Source organism: Rousettus aegyptiacus, unplaced genomic scaffold, assembly GCF_014176215.1.
Source record: "Rousettus aegyptiacus isolate mRouAeg1 unplaced genomic scaffold, mRouAeg1.p scaffold_m13_p_8, whole genome shotgun sequence".
In the NCBI taxonomy this organism is placed as follows: Eukaryota; Metazoa; Chordata; class Mammalia; order Chiroptera; family Pteropodidae; genus Rousettus; species Rousettus aegyptiacus.
Window position 1 is genome coordinate 95765852 of NW_023416311.1, and position 21546 is coordinate 95787397.

Genomic DNA, 21546 nt, shown 5'->3' on the forward strand with positions numbered 1-21546 from the left:
AGTACGGGTCAATATTGAAATTCAATTAGAACTTCATTTTGCCTCATTTGGCTAAATTGATATAGCCTACCAATGGAGACAAAGGAATTAACCACAAGTTAAAAGAATTACTTAATTTTAAGCTTTGGTTTTCTGATTATTCACTAGTGAAAACTTAGCACAATTTGCTTAAGAAAAAATGGCAATAATAAAGTATATGGGAAATTACTGTATGCCAGAACTAGATATCTTAAGCAGCATTTGGGAATTTTCTTAAGCTTTTATCATAATAATGTTATTAAAAGGGAAGTCCCACTTTGATTCACTAGCAAAGAGTGAACTGAATTCTGTGTTTGAAATTACGTTTATAAACACTTTCCATAGTTCTCTGATGTGATTCAGTCTTTCCTGGTGTTATTGTAAGTTGAGAAACTCATTATGCAATTTTGGTTTTTCCTCTTCTAACAATATATCTAGAAACAAATGTAGTGTCTCTTCAGACTAGAATTCTTTTCTTTTAACTATTCATATAACCAGCTCTTTTTTGTCATTCACTCATCAGCCTAATAATTACCTCCTTAAAAAGGCTTTCCTTTATTACTCTCACTTTTAATTTTTGTTTCTTTATTAGAATTTAAGTTTTATGAGAGCAGGAACTTTTTCATCTTCATAAGATACCTTCAGTGACTGCGTAAAATAATGTTCACAAAAATTATGTATTCAGCATTGCTTTGGTGAATGGATGAATCACCTGAACTACATTTTTTAAGCACAGAATTGAAGTCTGAATTTCACAAACAGTTTATGAAATAATAAAATAACATTGATTAGTTTGACTTTCTTGATACATATTGGTTAGGTAAATGAAATATTACAAATGATATTTACTGTGATAATAGAGAAAGAACTCAGACAACTACATATGATTAAATTGGGTTTCCAGGATTCTAAAACAACCTAAAAAAATACTGTTCAGAGTTTTATCTCAAGTCCTCAAATAACTCTATTATATAAAGAGCTTTTTTAAAAAAATGTTAAGCTTCAAAGTATACATCGCCGCCACTAGATAAGAGATTCAAATACTTTATGTACAGCATAAAATAAAAGATCTGACTTTAACATGTTAGTCATTAAAAATAAAATTAGGTTTTCTGCTATTAATAAAGTGTTATAGAATTAAAATATAAGTACTAGGTATTTTTATTCTCAATTGTTTTTATTTAAGATTTCCAGTTTAAAATATAATTCCCATGTACAGTTGTGTAAAGTAATATGTTTATATATTTATTTAATGAAATAGAAATAGTAATTATGGTTTGGCAATGAGATTCTCTTACACCCAGTTTATTTTTATTACTTGCTTGGAAAATGCCCATAGGAATTAGATGCTGAGCCCAAAAGTTAAAACCCTTACTCAGAAGAGAATTATTTTCTGTCCTACATTTTGTAAGATATTTTCATTTTCCGTAGAATCAGAAAAAAAAATGATTTAATTATGCAGAAAAGTGCTTACTGCCCCTCTCTTCTCTTTAGCTTGACAAAGAGTTTAATAAAACCCAAAACCAAAACAAAGCACAACAAACTCTTTGTGGTTACTCCTTCAGGGTCACACACAGCACTTTTGACATGGTGATTATAGTAGAATTTGATTGAATTCTAAGGCTGGGAATTTTTTTTGTTTAATTTTTAATTTGCCTTTCTTAGTTTTAATCAGAAGGAATGAAGCATGTGACTGACCGTTCTTTCAACAACGTATACAATTCTCACCAATAGATCTGCCAAAATGTAGGTAGGGTCAAAATCCTCATATGATGAAGAGCAATTTACTCACCTGAATAATCCCGTTTACTAAAAGAAAGATGTATTCCTAGGTTTTTAAAAGAGCTTATTCGCCTTAATAACTGCTAAAATCCCCTCCCTGGATCCCTGATTTTAGCCTGATTATAGGAGCACAAAAGCAGAAATTTGCTGCAGGTAGTATTACTTTCTTCATCAATCACTGATGAATATTCTTAATCCTATCCACTCTGAGCAAATCAGGAGAACCTTATACCTGGCAGTGAGGTAGTGGTCTTTATGTAAGAGGTAATTAAGGATACCAGTTTGAAGGATTCATTGACTAAATGCTGGGCATCCCCATGTTCCCTAAGCTGAACTTATTAATTGCAATCACAGAGGAGTCTCAGTCCATCGAACTTGGCATCTCCAGTGCTCCATTCCACCATCTCCAAATAACACTGAATGTCCCTACTGCCTGCTATACGAGGACCTCCTTGGGTTGGATCCTGCCCCTTACTAAGCCCTAGAAAGAATCTTCTCACCTCTAATGGAACCTCTACTCCTACCCCCATTTTCTGGCTGTCATCCATCTCTGCCATGTCCTTCTCCTTTCATCATGTCTAGTGACACTTATTCACATACCCTACCCACCACTCCCTAGGCCAGACGCCACTGGCTATTGCCACTGACACAGATCACGACCTCCCTCACTGTGATCCTCAGAGTTAGGGAAAATACAATTTGTCTTTGAGAAACTCGTGTTTAATTATAGGTATTCCTGATTTTAGTTCTGCTCTCATCTTCCTTTCCTTTTTGATGGGCTCAAGTTGAGTGTCCAGTGGTTTGGTGGATGATCCTGCTGTAGTCAGGACAGATTTTAAGACATTAGAGATATTTCTGAATTACAGGAGAAGAAAATTATGCTTTTTTGATAGTCAATGAAAAAGTCATTGTAAAACTTTGAAGAGGGCATTAAAATGATAAAGGTGCTATTGAAACTCGTTGAGCAGTATCACTTTTCAGAAGGGAAATGAAAGCAGAAACTTTTTGTTATGTTCCAGTTGAGAATAAAAATGCTGTAACAACCCTAAGAATCAGCAACTAATAGAGAAGACTTTATTGCTTTATATACTTTTATAGACCATTTCAAAGAGAATAATTTACACAAATATTTCAGCAAGAACTTTTTCAAATTTTACTTTATTGTGGTAAGAACACTTAACATGATATTAACCCTCTCAAATTTTTAAGCACATAGTACGGTAAACTATAAGCACACTGTTGCACAGCAGGTATTTATAACATGGTAATCTTGCATAATTGGAACTTTATGAACATCGACTAACATTAGCATTTCCTCCTCCTCCCCAGCCCCTGGAAACTACCATCCTACTCTATGATTCTATGATTTTGATTATTTTATATATCTCATAGAAGTGGAATCATGCAGTATTTGTTCTTCTGTGACCGGCTTATTTTGCTTAGCATGATGTTTTAAAAATTCATTTATGCCGTTACTTAGTGCAGGATTTCTTTTTTTAAGGCTAAAGTATATTTCACTAGATATACGACCACAGTTTTTTGATCCATTCATCTGTTGGTAAACATTTAGGTTATTTCCATGTCTTAGTTATTATGAATAGTGCTGCAATAAACATTGAGGTGCTAATATTTCTTTGAGATCCTGATTTAATTATTTTGCATAAATATTTATAAGTGAGATTGCTGCATTATATAATAGTTCTATTTTTAATAGTATGGAGAAATAGTATGGAGTTTCTCCATACTATTTCTTACAGTAGTTGTACCATTTTACATTCCCACTAACAGTATACAAGGGTCTGTTCCCCTTTCTCCGCTTTCTTGCCAACATTTGTTGTCCTTTCTTTCTTTGTTTTATAGTAGCCTCCCTAAGAGGTATGGGGTAGTATCTCATTGTGGTTTTGATTTACATTTCCCTTATGATTAGTAATATCGAGCATCTTTTCACATACTCCACGTCTTCTTTGAAAAAAATGTCTATTTAAATTGTTAGCACATTTTTAAGACTTTTTTTTTTTTTAAGAAAAGTATTAGGTGTACAACAAAATTGAGAAGGTGCAGAGATTTCCCATATACCCTTTGACCCACACATGCATAGCTTCCTCCTTTGTTAACATCACTCACCAAAATAGTACTTTTTTTTTTTTTTTTTAACCAAGGATGAAGCTACATCAACACATGTTAATCACCTAAAGTCTATAGTTTATCTTAGTATTCCCTCTTGGTGTTGTGTATTCTGTAGATTTAGATAAATGTTAATAACACGTATCCATTATTATAATACCATACAGAGTATTTTAACTGCCCTAAAAATCCTCAGTGTTCTATTTGTATATCCCACCCCCCGCCACCTCCAGCAACAACTGATCCTTTTATTTTCTCCATAATTTTGCCTTTTCCAGAATGTCTATAGTTGGAATCATATAGTTTGTAGCCTTTTCAGATTGGCTTTTTCTCACTTAGTAATATTCATTTAAGATTCCTCAATTTCTCTTTTCATCTTTAGTCCATTATAAATTGGGATATTAGTTTTTGTTTTCTATTGAGTTGTAAAAGTTCCTTATATATTTTGGAAATTAACTCTGTACCCGATATATGGTTTGCAAATATTTTCTTTCATTCCATAGTTTGCCTTTTCACTCTGTTGATAGTTTCCTTTGAAGTGCAGAAGCTTCTTAGTTTGATGGACTCCTGCTTGTTTGTTTTTGCTTTTGTTGCCTGTGCCTTTGGTGCCATATCCGAGAACATTGCCAAGACCCATGTCATAAAGCATTTCCCCTATGGTTTTTTTTTTTTCTGATAATTTTATAGTTTTAGGGCTTATGTTTAAGTCTTTAGTTTATTTTGAGTTAATTTTTGTGTATGGTACAATATGGATCCAAGGTCATTATTTTGAACGTGGATATCCAATTTTTCCAACATCTTTTGTTAAAGAGATTATCTTTTCCCGATTGTGTATCCTGGAAATCCTTGTTAAAGAACAATTGACTATAAATGCGTAGATTTATTTTTGGGCTCTCTATTTTGTTCCACTGCTCTGTGTGTCTATCTTTATGCCAATAACTTACTGTTTGAAGGACTATTCCTTTGTAATGTATTTTAAAATCAAGAATGAGATGCCTTTAGCTTTGTTGTTCCTAAAAATTGCTTTGAATACTCAGGTCTTTTGTGTTGTGATGTGAGTTTTAAAATTATTTTTTTCTATTTCTGTAAAAAATGCCATTGAGATTTTGATAGTGATTGCATTTAATCCATAGATAGCTAAGAGTAGTAGAGATGTTATAACAATATTGTTTTCTAATCAGTGAACCAGGGATGTCTTTACATTTTCTGGTATCTTATTTAATTCCTTTCATCAAATATTTGTCATTTTCAGTGTACTGGTCTTTTATATCCTTAGTTATTTATTCTTAAGTATTTTATTTTATCGCTATTGCAAATGAGATTGTTTTCTTAATTTTCTTTTCAGAAAGTTCACTGCTAGAAACACAAGTGATTTTTGTATTTTGAATTTTTATCCTGCCACCTTATTGATTTTTAAATTAGTTTTAAGAGTGTTTTGTCAGTATGTGTGTGTGTGTGTGTGTGTGTGTGTGTGTGTGTGTGTGGTCTTTAGGGTTTTCTACGTGTAAAATCATGCCATCTGCTAACAAAGGTAGTTTTCTTATATTGTTTCTGATTTAGATGCTTATTATTTATTTAGTTTTTCCTTAGGCAAGGCAACCCTTGGTTGACCTCACAGATTGCAAGGAGCTTGTCAGCTTGCAATCCCTTATTTTTTATTTTTTATGCCTACAGCACCTGGTCTTCCTTAGTGGTCTCTCATCCAAGAACTAACCAGACCCGATACTGCTTAGCTTCCGAGATCAGATGGGATTGGGCTTGTTCAGGGTGGCATGGTTGTAGACTACTGTCACAAATTTTTTTTATCATTTTGTTGGTATTCTTTGTCCACGCATTGTCTTGTGACCTTGGTAAGCATCCTTATGAGAGCCTTTTTGGATCCTCTGTTAGGTAAATGATATATCTCCATTTCATTAGGACCATTTTCTGAAACTTTATTTTATTTAATTGTTTGAAAAATATTTCCCTGTTTCTTAAATTTTTTGACTCTCTATATAGTTGTCTGTGAATTAGACAAAATGGCCACGTCTCCCAGTCTTTATAGATTAGTCTTGTACTAGAGCAGAGCCTCAGCAACCAGCCCTGCCAAATATTCTCCAGCTGTTCTGCTAGTCCAAACCCCCCTCAGTATGCTGAGATCTGTGAGCACTCTATGGCAGCAGTGACTAAAGCCAGTTCCTCAGGCAATACTCAGGTATTTTCAGCACAACTCTTTCTCTTCCCTGGGAAAAGCTTGAAGCTAGGGTTTTTCAACTGCTAGTTCTGTGCCTCATTAGAGGGAATGGCTGTGGTGACTGCCAGCCCAAAGCACCATCTCCGTTCTCATTGACCCCACGTAGATACAGTATTCCATGTTTCCTCAGCATTCTGAGACATGCTAAACAAGTCAGTCCTCTTGGTAGCCCTGGGAAAAGTCGGGGCATTGGACACACGGTGTACCTTCTTCTCTCCCCAAGGAGAATCTGAAATCTGGGTGGAGGAGAGGGGGTTGTACTGATTGTAGGGCACTGTGCTGGGTGGGGGTGGGGGGGGCGATGGCGAAGATTATGACAAGAGGGTAGCTTGAATTTCCCTATCAGTTTTGACGTGGCTGGTTTTACACTCACTCAGTGTGCAGGTGCCTTAAACTAGTTTCTGGATTTCTCACAAATGAGGTTTGTTTACAAAGTATTATTGAATTGGCGTGTTCATGAGATAAAGGGGAGTTGAGGCTTCCTATCTTACCATCTTGCTGATATTACCCCAGTAAATATATTTTTTAAAAGGTCGGTCTCTTTTTTCATATCTTTACATATTATTTCCAAAAGGTCTGTATGCAAAAGTGAAAAAAAAAAATGAGCATTTTGTATGTGTTTGTTTCCTGTGTGTGCATATGTATAAAATCTATATTAAAGCTAACTGATATTTTATATTAGAAAAATTTCTGACACAATTTTTAAATGACTTCATTACAAAACTTAGCCTGGGAGTCACTGAGATTCAAAATTTCCATAATATGCTCAATTTAAAATTTCTTGTGGAAATCAAGTTCGTTCTCCTTTACCATTCAGATCTCCCTTAGAGGAAAAGGAAAGATTGCACTGAAAGGAGATGTGTGTGGAAAGTATTTGGGCCGGTATTATAATTAATGACTACATTTCCTTTTTAGTTGAGTTAAAGCAAACTTAGAAGCCTTTAAATGTCACAAAAACTGTTAAGGAGACGTTGTGAATGTAATGACTACAGTAGAGAAAAATTTATATTTAATAAAAGAGGAAACAAAAGACAGTTACCTTTTGGTTTTAAAGAAAATCCAGAACTAGGAAACATTGACGAAAACGTTAAATATTTGAATATATAAATAACATTCTTTATATGGAGGAGCTATTCTCCTGGCATGTTCTGTATGGCATCTGTATTTCTTTCCATTTTGATACATCCCAGAACTTAACCCTGACTCTCCAAACTGATTTATATGCATAGAGAATAAATTTATGTTCATGACTTAAAAGCTTCAGCTATCTGCTTCCGATAATAGATATGAATGACCCTCATTCAAGTAATTAACCAAATGAAAACTTCATTCTATGTCATTAATGGATCTTCTATACTTAAATGAAAGTAAAATTAATCTTTTTGAATTAAATAATTAAATGCTTACATAGTCTAGTAACGAAAAAAATAACATGGTCATTTCTTCTACAACTTTATCATACTTTCTTTTATAATACAAACATATTTTTCTTAAGCAGCAGATACATCAGTGACTATAATCCCCCAAATGAAAAAAAAAAAAAAAAACATCAGGAATTCTATAATGGATGACCCAATAAATGAATGGAGATGTAAGATGCATCCTGAAAAATACTCTCGCGGGTACTCCACAATATGCTTCTAAAGGGAAGATACTAGTTTTTCCAAAATATATTGCCCTCTTAGATGTATGAAAATGTCTCACTGATGCTGTTAGGGCGTGTGTGTGTGTGTGTGTGTGTGTGTGTGACTGAGAGAGAGAGAGAGAGAGAGAGGGGTTGATTGTGATTTATCTTGAAATGCTTCTGATTTTGGAGTTTGGTTCTCCTCATAGGGCTGCTTCCTGATATGACATTGTGCCTGACATCTTCGAGTTGCCACTTCACAGGTATGTAATCGTTAAGTGACCTTCTGTTTGCCAGGGTCTGGCAAAATACCAGAATGAGTCATATTACACTACAAGTCTTATCATGCCTTTCAAAGATTGTGTGAGTGTGCATGAAGTGTGTATATGTGTATTTGTACATGTGTATGTGAATTGGGTAGCAGCTTGCCAGTTCATTTTCTCAAACACTGCCTATGAATCTTTCATTGATGACAGTAGCATTGATAGCAGCATAATAAATGCCACCATTACATCCTCTGTGTGCCTAGTGCTGGGCTAAATGCAGCTTATTTTAACTAATTTTCAACATGTGTTTTTACTGATAAATAAAACTATCGTCTGAATTTTTGTAGTTAGACAACTCATGCTCATTCATTCAGTTATCAGATATTTATGGAATGCTTACTGTGTGCCAGGCCTCGTATTAGGCATTGGAAAACAAAAGTGAACAAAAGACACAAAAATGCCTACTTTTGTGTTATTCATATTCTGTTGTGAAAAGACATACAATAAACAGAATTAAAATGACTAATTTATATAGTAAAGTAAAAGGTGGTTAGGGCTGTGAAAAATATGAAGCAGGTAAGTGGGTAAGATAATTTTTTATAGTATAGTTAGGTTTAGTTTCAAAGAAAAGGTGACTTTTGAGAAAGAAATTTAATGAGGTGAGGAAAAAAAAATAACCCTGGACAGAGGAATCACCAGTAGAAGAGCGCTAAGGTGAGAACTTGCCCGATATGTGCAGACCTCCCTAGAAGTCAATGTGTCTGAAGTGGAACGAACATGGGAGACAGTAATAGCAGACGAGGTCAGAGATGAAAGCAGTATGGAAACCTGTAGCCTCATTGGTACCATTAAGTGGAGGGCTGACATGAACTTATCTATGTGTTTTTAAAGGATTATCCTTGTTACTGTATAGAGAACGTGCTGTAGGCAGGCAAAGGTGATGGCAGAGAGATCCATGAAGTAACTGTTGCGATGATTCAGAAAAAGATGATGTGGTGGTTTAGAGAAGATAAGAACATTGTCTCGTCACACAGTAAGTGAATTTGAATACAGATCCCTCTTACTTCAGATTCGCACCTCTGTTTCCTATGTTTGGTTCAGTACCACTATAACTCAGACTTGGGACACTGAATCCAAGTTTCTTCCTTGTCATCATGAACAGTAGTTTGTACTTCTGAGATCACGTGTGAGGGATAAAAGTATTGGATTTGGTTTTGACAGACTTATGATGCTTAACAGTAAAAGCCATAACTGTGTTACTACATTTTAAATATTTCCTTTTATTGGTCCAGATAGCTCCATATAGAGCAATAGAATGAGCATTGCTATTATAGTGACAAATAAAGCAAGGGGCAAAATAATGCCTTGCTACTGAGAAAAAGAAAACAAAGTTTCTAATGGTCTTACTTTTTTTTTTTTTTTTTTTTTTAAGCATCAGAGAGCAGCTCTTTCACAAAGGGCACACTTCTCTGAATCCTTATTGTTCTGTGGAGCATGGAGACATGGCAGTTACTGTACTTAATTCATTTTTAAGAAAGTAGGTAACATTTCTGCTCTCCAGACAAAACTTCAAATCGATACACTTAAAATGAGTATCTAGATCATTCTTGAGTGAATTTGGAAGATGGTATGGATACTGGAGTAACACCGACAAAATATACTCTGATAAAGTAGAGCAAAGCCAAATAAACATAATAAAATATATCCATGAATTGTTTTAGTTGCTTCTATAGTAGAAGAAATGATAAAAATGTTGCATGGATTAAAGTCTTCCTATATAAACTTAAGTGCACCTGTATCACCATTTTGTTTTCCAAAAATGAGTGCTGAATGAAAATGTTTTTCAACTAATTTTATATTTCATACAACTATTAGGATCATCTTCCATAAAATCACAGTAATTGGGCATTTAAAATGAGAAAATACATGTCAAATGAAAAGAAATAGAATCCTGCATGCTTACCTAATTCAGATGACGTTTAAGCTCGCATTTCCTGGCTTTAGACAGCAAAGAGGGTACCTTCTGCACTTCTGTGCTGTGGCCATTTAAGTACAAAATCAGAACTCAGCACACCAAAGCAGGGGGTGATGGGATACAATTTCTTGTATTCAAAAGGCAAAGCGATGCATATATCAAGGGCACAAAGACATACACAGATTCACACACATGTGCACACACGCTCACATACCTCATACTAGAAAATACTATTGGAGAACATTAATAATATATAATTATACAGTTCTCAAATTTAACTATTATGATTTCATGGGAATTCCTCTTCACTTGCATTTTAGGAATTTCAAATTAGCAATGAAAGAATTAGCTTCGGTTTTTATAGACTTCTGTGATTTTAGTCACAGAGAAATAACATATAGATACTTAACATCGGTTAAGTAGTGATAAATATCTTATTTCTCCATTGCATATGTTATAATTTTTAAACATAAACTTATAAACCTAAATTATTATTTTAGCTTTCTTAAACCTTCAAGAATCGTATTCCACCCATCACCCCACTCACACTTCAGACTCTATCTTTCTCTATTACTATGTCTCCGTCTTCCTTTCACAGATTCATTAGAAGAGTAATCTACCTCCCATTGTCCTTCTCATTATGCATCACCACTCAGCTCATTTCAACTCATTTGGCTTTATCTTATCAAGCCTCTCTTAGAACTTGTCTCAGTAAGTCTCTGGGATTTTCTCAACTGCAAAGTCAACTTTGGTTCTGATTTTCCTTAATTTCTCCGTAGCCTCTCTCTCCACTGGATAGTCCCCACTTCTTGAAAAGATTTTCTCACAAATTTCTTGAAAAGCATGTCTCTGGTTCTCCTATTATTCTGGCAATATATTCTAAATCTAGTTTATTTTACTTTAATTTACTTTTATTTATTTTATTTAATCTTATACCCTTTCCCTCTTACAGCCGCCCTTTAAATGTTGTTCCCTAGATCTCCATGGAGAATTTTCTTTTCTAAATATTAATGGTCCATTCCATGGGACCATATACCCATTTGCCTTCTTTCACTTATTATCAAACTAAGGGAACTCCAAATGTAAATACATAGCCTGAAGTCTGCTCTAACCTGAGAACCAATATATCAAACTCTCTGCTTAACGAGGACTTGCAGATTATCCCATTACCTCAAACACAGCTTTTCTAATAATAAATTTAGATCATCCAACCTCTCTGAATGATCCTCCTCTCAATAATATGTTCTATAGTGAATGTAAGCCCTCTCAATGATTGTCCCAATGAACTAAACTGGGAACTCATCCTTATTGACCCTGGTATCTAGTCAGCTCATGAAGTGTGGTAGATTTTAAATAGGTGCCAGCTACCCACCCTTTATTCCTCCAATCTCTCTGTCACTGTTTTCTTCACTATCATTCTTTCTCTAAAGACTATTTAGTGAGCTAACTGTTTTTAATCTGGATTCTCACTATCTTCAACAGCTAGAAAAAATTTTTGGTTTTAGAGACAGAGAGAGAAATTGAGAGAGAAGAGAGGAGTGGCGAGGGAGAGAGATTGTCATTTCATTTCTGAGATCTTGGGTTACCAAACAATCGTCATACGAATAAGTTTCACATGTAGGGCGCAATGTGCTAGGAAGTTTCTAACTAGCAGAAAACTACGTCCCCCCACAAGAATTTGAATGACAGAGATTTTTAATATTTATGTAACCAAATTAAGAAGATCTTTGAATTCTAGCAGCAAATGTGTACCTTGGGGAGGCTTATTCGTTGGAGTGAATATATTAATAAAATGCTTGGGATGTGTTCTTGAGGATCAGAAGGCCCCAAAGAGCACACATTAGAAAATCTTGTTCCACTAATCACCAGGTTTCTGCTGCTGAACTAGACATGCCAGCTGAGAGTGAAAACCAAACTGTTTACAAGAACACAGAAAAAATTTAGCAGCTCTTTAAGTGAGAAAAGAAGGCAGATAAATTATGTAGCAGAGAAAAGGAACTGCTGGTAGAACAAAGATTCTTAATTGGAAATGTTATGAAGTTTTTCTTGATGGAAGTATAATATGAATCTTTTTCCCCAGTCACCTGTCTTCCTCTCCTCCGAACAAATAGCTGTTAGCAAACACAAACATTGGTTTCTACTTATTTCATCTTATCATAGCCAGTTAAATCTTTGTTTTCTTAAGGTATAGGAGAATTACCTGTGCCATATGAATGCATTCAAAATGTCAACATAAAAACTAGCTTTTCTCTATTCTCAATCCATACTCTGTGGTCCTCTATTTTAATTACTCTCAACTGATGTGTGCACTTGTCTGATTCTTCCATCATGCTGTAAGATTCTCAGAAGACAGAGGCCATACTTTCATCCTGTATCATTCTCTCCACAGCCACCCCACTTGTTGGATCTCTCCAGAATCCCAAATAATGTTTTAAATATAGTATGTGAGCAATTAAAAAAATAATTTCAAAAGGCGACAAAAAAAATCTCTTGACTTTTAAATGTTGTTTTATTAACTGTTACTATTATCCCTTTTGTATAGAAGAAACCAGAAAATAAAACAAAGAACAAACCTGTAGAATTATCTTGTGACTAAAATCAATCTGCCAAACAAATAGAGAGACCTCAAATAAACCTTTTAACTGCTTAAGGAATTAAAAAGACTGAAGTCAAATGCTGTTTGCCTATCTTTTAAAGAATTTTTGCAAAGTTAGCCACAAGAATAAACTTTTCTGGGAGCTGTATTAAGCCTTACCAACAAGTATCTCTACATTCTCTTTCTTCTGAACATGACTTTTCTTTTTCTTTTTCTTTTTTTTTTTTTTTTAGTGGATTAGCTCTATTATCTGCAGCGTCACTATATCATTGCTTTTAGATATAGATCATTATTTGTTTATAAAACACTACAAAAATACTTTACAGGTGTTATTTTGTGTTCTGCAGTTGCTAACCACTATGAAAAATACAAATATTATATTCCCAAAAATGTTTTTGAAGTCAGAATTCCAGTACTCCCCACCATAGATAAAGACTGTAAACCAAATAATATCATTGTCATAAATTGTCATTTCATAAATATCCACACCAAAATACATCTTGTGATTATTAATCAGAAAATAAAATGTTGTTGGATAGAAATATCTTTTTATTCCTTGAGTTTATTAAAGGAAGTCTATTCTATACAGAATGACATTTTAAAATATAAAGAATGGTTCTACTCTCGTAGCTCTGTTACAATCATTGTCATATATTCAGGTTTATTTGAATTCCATACCAATCCATGGATACCGCATAAAATAAATAGCTTTTTTTTTACAGAATAAACAAAATGTCTTGAAGCACTAAAGAACAATTATTATGCTTTTTCATCTCTTGGAAAAGTTCTTAGTGTAGCCATAAATCCCAGTGACTTATAGTTCTTTTGTACACATGAAAAAAGATAATGGTTATAATCCCACTATGTGAATTTCAACTTTCAACCCTCTCTCTCAAGTTAAAAGTTAGCTTCCAAAGCTTTTAGAAGGCTTCTGCCCTTTTCAAACTGCATTTCTAGTACATCACTCTTATTGATTTATTCATAGTAAATGTTACCCTCTCATTCTTTGTGTGTGAAACTGAGGAAAGCTACATAAGTGCTTCCTAAACTCTGGCAACTGTTTCAGATGTAACTTGGCTAAGTAGTGAAAACTTATTCTTTCTGGTCAGGACAACAGGCAGCTGGACAGAGAAAATGGGGCTCTCAGTGCCCAGTTGGATAGGTCATAAATTCTAGTTTACTACCAATATCAAATGTGAAATGTTTTAACATTCCAGGAACTATTACTTCCAGAAAGTGAAAGAGCCTCTCCAGTAATAAAAGCATTGATCCTGAACTGAACTCTGAATGCATCATGTAAATCAGTTGAGTCTTTTGGAGAAATCCATTTGTGAGTCTCGAATAGGTAAATTCATATCAAAAGAAATGAGTTATGTAGCTGAATTATGCCACCCTAAATATAGACTTATAAAGAGAGAAAAAAGGCCTCCTATCTTCTTTTATTTTTGTACTTATTCAGTCATGTTATTTCTAACCTTTTAGCACTAGTTTTGCATTGTATATTTTATTATAATTGTGCAAATTTATACTGAACTAAGAGACTACCACCTAAAGGTTTATAAGGCAGACAAAATCTGCAAAACCTTAATTTTGAGCAATAACCAAAGAAAATACATTCCTTTTTTATTACCTTCATTTTTTATCCATTGAAAAAAATTAGGAACCACATTGCCTGGCCTTTCTTAATTCTATGAAAAGGAAAGGTGTTAAGATGATTCGATCTAAGTGGTTTGATTCCCAGCACCCATTCTCCAGTTCAATATCTAGAAAGGTAACAGACAAAATTATTAGGATGAAACAATAACAATGTGTATTTATATACTATAATTGTATATAAATGTTATATATAAAATTAAAATTTGTTAGAATATTTGCCTAATTTCAATAAATGGCTTTGCTTCCCACTATAAATTATAATGTAATGTATTTATACATTAGGAATTTGTCAGCTATTACTGAAAACCTGAACACAGAGTAGCTTATTCAGAGAATTTCTTTCTCACTCGTATGTGTGTGGGCAGCTCTGGATATACTGAGCTCAACGCAGATCAGCTACTTGACAGCTATGGGTTGGGTTCAAGTCTATTCCACATTCTAGGATCATGATTACCTGAGATATATTTTCTCATGATAATGGCAGAGCAAAAAGGAGTAAGCCAAGACATAATGCCTTTTGGAGTCTAACAGACAAATTTATATATCATGATACAATGATGAAGTTATTACTTTCTGGAAAGCAAATATAATCCAAAGATTTTCTGATATTATCATTTGGTCCTGCCCAGTCTGTCAGTGATGTGGAGGTTGGTCTTGTGTGTAGTGAAGGGGATAGCTGATTTTTAGCACCTCCCTTATTAATATAAATTGCCAAAGAACACCTAATACATCAGATAAGGATTTATGTGAAATTAAGATAATAAAACCAGCATGCTAACATGGGAAAAGAGACAATGCTGTGAAGAAAAAAATGTAAAGAATATATATTTAAAGGGGAAAATATGATCCTTTAAGAGAAAAAAAGAAGTAAAAGGAAGGTAGAAAGAAAGAAAAAGGAAAAGAAAAATAAAAGGAAATTCAGGAAAAGAGAAAAACATGATGTATGCTATAGCAGATTTTTTTCAGAAAAAAATTGGCATATAAAGGAGGAAATTTTATAAGAAATGTAATTAAAGAAAGAGATTAAAGTTAGAAAAATAGAATTTTTATATTTTTTGCTTTTTAATATCAAAATATATGAATATGTAATTCAAGTCCAGAGTTGCACGAGTGAACTAGTCGAGGTTCTCAGCTATGATTCCAGTAATTAATGTGAATAATGTCAACAACATCAGCTAAGTTCTTATTTTTTGTTTTTCAAGTCTAAAGTTTTCCACTTGATCCTTCAAATTGGAATCACTGGGTCTTTGTTCTCAAGAAATGGAAGGTAAATCCCATCTCTTCATGGCTGTGCAGTGCTCATCCATGTTTCCTGTTACACTCAGAAGGTCATATCCCTTTAGATATAAGAAATATTTTGCATATATTGCATACATTCAGCTTTACATATTCAAGGGAATGAAAAATCATTTCTGTACATTTAACTTGACATCAATCCTGGGGAATATTTGTGTGAGCTGATAGAGAGGATGGTATCAAGAATGGTGCCCTGTCGCAACCAAGTGTTTATAACACCTCTACTTAAAGAAATTCTGAAGGATTCAATTTATACAATAGTTTAATTATACAGATTGTTGATACTGATTTTTTTTTACTTACGTATATTGTTCATCATTCCTAGAATGCATAATATGATACATTAGTATTCTCTATCTATGCATGTTAGACTTAAAGGAACACTTTACCGGATTGGTGCTTTGTTTAAACTTTGTTTATCTCCTATGCTGTATACATTTGGACCTTAATTATAAGCTCATAATCAATAAAGGTAAAAAATAAATGTGTAGGGGAATTATAGAAAACCCTCAAATGAAACGGTTTGAAAATTCACTTTGCATAATAACTGATACTGACGAAATTATGTGTAAACCTGTGTTCAAAATCATAACTATGAAGTCAGGAGGAAGAAAAAAGTTGGAAATCTGCTCTCCTTTAGGACAGCTTTCTTCATATGGATAATTCTTTATCTGGTCTAGTTTTGTTCTTAGTATACAGAATGCTTATTTCATAAAAATCATAGACTATATGAACATTTTGAGCTCTTAGTATGTGAAAGATACTTGAATGAGATCTACTATATCCTAAAAGATTTTGATAATACTTTAGTTCATCTATGGCTATACTTCCACAATACTTGTTCCATAACTCCACTTTTCTCAGTTTTATATTCACTAATCATAATCCAGCTGGTGAATCAACATGCCTATTGAGAAATCAAAGTTATCCGAAGTGATGTCTGTCCTCGTTCTCTGTTTTCCTAGCTCCTTCTTCCTACTCTCCAGCCTCAGGCCAAAAGACGTTTGCATTGCTGCCAAAAGGCAATTTCTCCACATATGTTTTTAGTTCTAGCCCAACCCGAGACCTCTATGCTTCGGTTCTCACCCCTTTGTAAATTTTAATTTCGTCAAACTGATGAACAATCAACACAGAGATAACCATTTAACCCTGCCACTGCCGTTTTATCTTCAAATCATACTCTTTCTTTTAAATGCCACTAAGAATTACTATCTCACAATCACTACCTTTCTGTCCTAATGCTTTTTTCTTGCCTTAACTCCCCATCTTCCAAATTTCTATGATCAGCCAGCAAAAATATCAGGAAATCACAGATCACAAACTAATAGCTTCCAAGCCCACATTTTCCTTGACTTTCTTGAAAGGGTTCTATTTCTTTCTCTTACTCATTAAACATCTTTATGTATTCTCAGTTTTCACCTTTGCTTTCTTCACTCATGAATAAATGCAATAAATCCATGTGTCTATGGCTACTTGCAAACAGATGGCTTTTCTTATTTTAACATAATACGTCTATATCTAAACTCCTGATCTTAAAATAAAGTCCTTACCCTGGCTTTACCAGTGCCAATCATATAATTAAACAATAGGATCGAGTTTTTAATAATTTTTATCATTTTCCCCCCTCCATGTCAGTTAAAACCTCCAAAAAAATTTCCCCTGCCTTTCCTTCTTCCTCCAAAAGGTAAAATAAATACTTAAGAATTTACAATTCATACAATAAAAATATTTTTCACTTTGTGGTGATAGGAATAAGCATAGATAGTGGTAACAATTTTTTGTTGTTGTTTTTATGCTTATTTATTTATAAGAATTTATTTCAGACAAAATTAGAAATAAAAACTTGAGATCAATTTCCCTGAGTTTGGGGATCAGGGCAAGGAATCTCTCATGGCTAGGCCAATACATTGAAGACATTAAGATAATTCGCTTTCTGGCACCTGTGATGGGGAACCTCAACAGGTGCAGGACTATGCCCGTCTACTATCAAGGGAAACCAGGTCTAGGACTGAGTCCCTGGAGAGTCAGGCAGCAGGGAGGCCCAATGGGCAACCACAGAGTCAAGGCCTTAGTACCAAGAGCTATTCTTCCCTGCTTCCTGGACCCAGAACAGATCAAGAGGATGGCCTGTGTAAATTAACTCTCAGCACTGGTGAGGAGAAAGGCCCTAGTGTCCCTCACTTTTATCACTTCTCTTTTCTAGAGGACATTGAGTCCTGGAACCTGTTAGGTGGTAAAATTGATAGAGCGGGGAGGCAAGGAAGCCCTGGCAAGTTCAGGCCCCCAGCTGCTATTTCTCCCACCCGCACACACTCTAGAGTGGTAGGTGCAGGTGACCTTCCCCAGGTCGTCCTGAGCCCTGGAAGTAACTATGGAAGGAAATGGTCACACACAGCCCATCTCCCGCACGTGTCCCCCGAGGGCCAGGCACATGTGCTAATTGTGCTCCTAGATGAAGAAGTGCTAGACTCTCAGGAACCATTTGAGCATAGTCCAGGCTGCGTTTGTCCCCGGAGTGATGGAGGCCTTCATTTCAGCCTCAGTATGCTCCAGCAACCAGCTGACCAAAGCGCACCTGACTCATGAAACGCAATGACCTTCTGCTCTTCCTCTAACAGGGCCTTGCTCTTTGGAGCAACGACACGCTCCACGGCCACGACAGACTCCAAGTTCAGCCTTCACATGCAGCATACATCCTGGCCATCTTAAAGATGTGAGTGGCATCGCACCACTGAACTCAGGCGTCAGTTCTACCAGGTGCTGCAAATAAAAGCTGCTGGCCTAAGTTGACTTCAGGCCTTTCTGGTGCTGCTAGAAAAATCTCCTGCTTTTCCTGCAGCATGGGAAATTCATTGGAGATGTGTGAGTCCGGCCCGCCTTGCTTCTGCAGAACATTGTCCAAAATGTCACCAAGATGACAACATGATGTACCTATTGCATGTATTTCCACCAGAAGTCAGTCGAGCATCTGCTCCTCCTCCATGCTGGAGAAGCCGGACATGGTTGTGGAGAGCTTCTTATCAGCGGCAGTTACCTCATCAGTGCAGAACAGGTGGGAGCTGGGGCGGGGCTTCCGTGGAGAGGCTGCGCATGCACGCACGTCGCGCAGACCTTGGGGGCCCTACGATCTCCAGGCGGACTACGGACAGAGCGGACACCAGGACCTCTGACCCTGCTGTACCCGATAGTAGCGTCTTTTAAGCGGGCGGAGTGGGACGAGCGCAGCGGCCTAGAACTTTGGCACCAGGCCGAAGGGAGCACCGAACTCTTCAGATGATCCACAGAGTCTGACTACCAGTTGGGCTTCATGCCTTCCACTACGTCTTTCAAACTGACGCCTCCCTTCATCTTGCATCATCTACAGCTGTGAACTGAGCTATTTTAGGCTGATTGAAAGCACTGAATGCTCTTTCCCTTCCTGTCATTCCAGCCGAACAGAAAACAGCCGCAGAATGGTCATATTTATTGCTGTCATCCCCAAGGCAGAGAAGGCATCTCCGAAGAATCCCTTAGACTTTATCGGAAACTGGGTTCCTGACCTTGCCTGCGATATACAATTTATCTTCGGCTGCTGGAAGCTTCTTTTCAAATGTGCCCATATTTGCAACCTGCATTCATTCGCTACATTAAGGCCAGCGCGGGTCGCCGGAACACCGTGGCTCCCGGGTGCAGGTAGACTTCCCTCACGTCACTCCTGGGCACCAGCTGCACACTCTGCACCTCGCCTTGGCCAGCATCTCTGTCCAAGAAATGTTGGCCCTGCTGGTTCTGATCCGGTTCATCAGGACAGCGATGACAAACAAGGTGAGTAGCCGCTCGTGGTACAGCGGGCCCTTCCTCTCCTGTGCCTCTTCTCTTCATCTTGGATTTAGTGTTGTCCTTAGTCTTCTACCTTATTCTTGAGATGTTAAAATAGTTAAGTACCACCTAAAAGTTTCCAGAGGAAACCTGGGGCCCTGGCGGAGGGACTCCCCTTCCCCCCACCCTGAAATGTTTTTTTTTTTTTTAATTTTTAGACCACCAAACATATTTAATATAAAACTTGTAAGACTGTTTGCAAAGGGAAGAAATAGAAATAAGAAGCTCAACATGATTCACTAGGTTATAACAATCCTGGAGCTTTTGAAAAAAAGGTCAAAATAAATGAGCTAATCTGAAAATCAAAGACAGAAGTAAAAAATGAAAAAGAAAGTGAGAAAAATAACAGACTCTATGACCTATGTGATAGTATCAAACAGTATAGTGTATATGTCTTTCAAATACAGATTGAGAAAACTGAAAGGGACAGAAACACAGCTGAAAAAGTTAATGCCAATAATTCCCAGAATTTGGTGAAAAGCATAAACTTATAGGTTAAAGCAGCTCGGTGAACTGCAGAAAGGATAAGTAAAATGAAAACCATATTATCAAAGTACAGAAAACCGAGGCTAAAGGGGAAATCTTGAAATTATAGAAAAAAAGACATATTACACAAAGAGGAGCAATATGAAGAACAATTATCTTCTCATTAAAAGGTGGGGGCAGGAAAACCAACATAAGAGACCAGGACATATCCTTAATAAAAGTGAAAAGAAGACACATTTAGATATGTAAAAGTTGAGAAAGTTCACATTATAAAACTACATAATCAAGATAGGGTGCTGCTAGCATGAGAATAGGAAAAATAGGTCAGTGGAACAGAAAGAATCCAGGAAGAGACAAACACTTATAAGTTCATTTACTTTAATTTGACAAAGAAGCCAAAGCATTTCAACCAATGATTTAAACCAACAACTGGATACACATGTGGAATAAACCTTAATCCCACCTAATAGCATACAAAAATGTTAATTTGAGATGGGGCAAAATTTAAATGCAAAAGCTAAAACTCTAAAAGTTTAGAAAAAACAAAAGCGGATTTTCTATGTGACCTGATGTAGCCAAAAATTTCTTAGAACATAGGAATAATAAGAGAAAAAGAAAACATAAACTTCATCAAAATTGGAATATTAACAAAATGTGCAGGTAAAACCTATAACTGTCAAAAGACCTGCATAAAAAATAATGTAAAGCCTCTTACAACTCAACAATAAAAAGATAGTCTAACAAAAATGGGCAAAATCTTGGTCACCAAGATGTACAGGTGTCCCATAAACATGAGAAAAAATTCAACATGATTCATCAGGAAAACATAAATTAAAGCCAAATTTATGTACACTCACTAGAATGACTAAAATTTAAGTCAACAACAAATGTTGGCCAGGATATGGAACAACTAGATCTCTCCATACATGCTGGTGATAATGTAAATAATGTATCCACTTTGAAAAAAGAGTTTAGTAGCTTATTATGAAGCTATACATATATCCCTGAAATTCTTCCCTATGTATTACCAAAGATCAGTGAAATCCCATGTTTACAAATTGTCTTACACAAGAATGTCCAGACCTGCTTTATACAGGAGTCAAAAACTAGAAGTGGCCCCGGTGTCTAGTAATAGGAAAATGCATAGTTTGTGTAAATTCATATAACAAACCTACTACTCATCACTAAAATAAACTAAAAACAAAAAATAGATGTATCTCACAAATGTATTGCCAAATAAACCAAATATAAAAAAAAAAATTATATGTTGTATTATTTCATTTATAATATATTTTAGAACAGGGATAAACATTCCATGAGGAAAAAATCATAATAATGTTTACCTCTGTGGAGGGTGAAGGTATGAATTGAAAACAACCACATGCTAACTTTCTGAGATGATGGAAATGTTCTGTGTTTTAACAGTGCACGCATTTGTTAAAACTCATTACATTTTACATTTAAGCTTTGTTTATTTCACTCTAATTAAATTTTATGTCAAAGAAACAAAAAAGGAATGGTAAACAAGTATCGAACTCCAGTTAGTTGGCTTGAATTTTTTTAAAAAAATTTAGTGGTATAGGTTACCAGTTTTGAAATTATCTTCTGTGCTAACCTTGAGCAAATGTTTAA

General features: G+C 35.4%; 2 pseudogenes; both read right to left on the reverse strand.

Annotated features, from left to right (window-relative positions):
- Window positions 1-5589: 5589 nt before the first annotated feature.
- LOC118607023 lies at window positions 5590-5708 on the reverse strand (annotated as a pseudogene).
- Window positions 5709-18033: 12325 nt separating this feature from the next.
- The window catches only part of LOC107507246, a 111385-nt pseudogene continuing 107872 nt past the window's right edge, over window positions 18034-21546 (reverse strand).